Consider the following 2,208-nt stretch of genomic DNA (forward strand, 5'->3'; position numbering starts at 1 on the left):
TTACATCTTACACTGGCATCATTTTGTCACATTAGTTTAATATTGCCATCACGTAGCTTGGTATTAATGTGATACAAAAGTAAAATTACATGCACACTCTTTATATTGTTACTAGAGGCCCGATGCATGAAAATTCATGCAAGAGTAGGCCTGCCTTCCCCCAGCTGCCAGCACCCGCTTCCCTCTGGCACCCGGGACCCAGGCTGGCTTCCCCTGGGCCACCCACAGGCACCCGGGACCAGGGCTGGCTTACCTCAGGCCCCGGCTTCTTCACAAAAGACGTCTGGAATGACGTCCAGAAGACATCCGGTCTAATTAGCATATTACCCTTTTATTATTATAGGTATTGAAATCTAGTGTGTATATGACACTAATACTATTCCAATTCCATAAAATATACATTTCGTAAAACAAAGACATTTTAATGTTATGTTAGAATAAGAATGCAGATTATTACATTTCCAGAACCATGCAGTGGAAGAGAAGGACCCAAGGGACCTGACTCTTGTGAGCTCTGTGGAAAGCAATCTGAGGGTGGTTCCCATGCATGACCACCCAAACCTTGCCTTCCCTGGTGACCAGGGCAGTGCCCTGGCCCAGCTGCATTAGAATAAGAGTCAGCAAACTTTTTCTCTAAGGATCAGTTAGTAAGCATTTTTGTCTTTATGGACCATTCGGTGGCAACTACTCAAGTCTGCCATGGTAATGCAAAAGCAACCGTAGGCAATATGTAAATAAATGAGTGTGCTGTGTTCTGATAAAACTTTATTTATAGCACTGAAGTTTAAGTTTCATATACTTTTCACATGTCATGAAGTAACTTTTTAATATTCTTTTCAACCATTTAAAAATACAAAAACAACTCATAGCTTTTGGGCCCTCATCCCTGGCTGGTCTTCTGAAAACTTGGTAAAAGTTTTAAATGTACATTTTTTCCCCAAGCCAAACACAAACAAAATTATTTTATATATTTAAGGAAATGTAAATGTTGACTGAGTATTATGTTAAGAAACTATTGTTACATTTGTAGTTCTGCAAAAAATATTTTAAAAGTTCATAATTTTCTTTTTTGACCTGTATACTTAAGTATGTAGGGATCAAATGATATAATGTCTGAAATTTGCTTTAAAATTCTCCATCAGGAGGTATGGACCTGCGTGTCCTTGGACTTAGAGAGCAGGACGTCCAGCTTGCTAGTGGGAAACTGTGTCGCGCGTGACTAACGAGCAGCTTAAAAATGGGTGATGTTTAGAAGGGCAAGAAGATTTTTGTTCAAAAGTGTGCCCAGTTGCCATACTGTAAGGAAGGGAGGCAAGCACAAAATTGGGCCAACTCTCCATGGTCTCTTTGGGTGAAAGACAGGTCATGCCCCTGGAATTTCTTACACGGATGCCAACAAGAACAAAGGTATCCCCTGGGGAGAGACTACACTGATGGAGTATTTGGAGAACTCCAAGAAGTACATCCCTGGAACAAAAATGATCTTCGCTGGCATTAAGAAGAGTGCAGAAAGGGCAGACTTGGTAGCTTATCTCAAAAAAGCTACTAATGAGTACAGTTGGCCACTGCCTTATTTATTACATATGTCTCATAATTTTTTTTATGTGTACCATTTTTTAAATTGATCTCATAACCAGAATCCAGATCAGGAATGGCGAATAGAGCATTTCTTTTGGGCTGTCCTGATTTAAATAAGATTGGCTTGTGGTTAAGTGAATATGGTCAGCTTTTTGAGCTTTGATGGTAATTTTGGTTAAGCAAGCGCTATCACTGTCCTCCCTTCTAAAAATATGGTTGGACTTGATTCGTAGTGTTCAACTTCTCACAGAGGTGGTGAGTGCCATCTCAAAACCTGTAGGAGATTGGCTTATATTTAGATTTATATGACTGGTTGTGTTAATGTGTTTAAATTCTGAGGAAATCCCTTCACTGTTTCTTAGACCTGCAAGACTTTCTTGTGTTTCAAGTTTTGTTCATTAACCTAGTGAAAGGTAAGGGTTGCAGTTAAGCTGGCAGTGACCATTTTATCCTTTTGGTCCCAACTATGCCAATTTAATAAAATTCTCTTATCTAAACTGTTGCCTTTTACTGAATGAGGGGCATTTTTAGTGTGCTTTATGTATAGTATCAAATAAAGAGTATTTAACACTTCTACATTTTATAGATGATCTTTAAGTTCAGGTGCTTTTAAAATTCAGTGTGACAAGA

The 2,208-nt window shown here is 39.0% G+C and overlaps 1 pseudogene; it reads left to right on the forward strand.

Moving 5' to 3' along the window:
* The first annotated feature begins 1,161 nt into the window (after positions 1-1,161).
* Positions 1,162-1,625, forward strand: LOC102252182 (annotated as a pseudogene).
* Positions 1,626-2,208: the final 583 nt, after the last annotated feature.

Source organism: Myotis brandtii, unplaced genomic scaffold (assembly GCF_000412655.1).
Source record: "Myotis brandtii unplaced genomic scaffold, ASM41265v1 scaffold84, whole genome shotgun sequence".
Classification (NCBI taxonomy): Eukaryota; Metazoa; Chordata; class Mammalia; order Chiroptera; family Vespertilionidae; genus Myotis; species Myotis brandtii.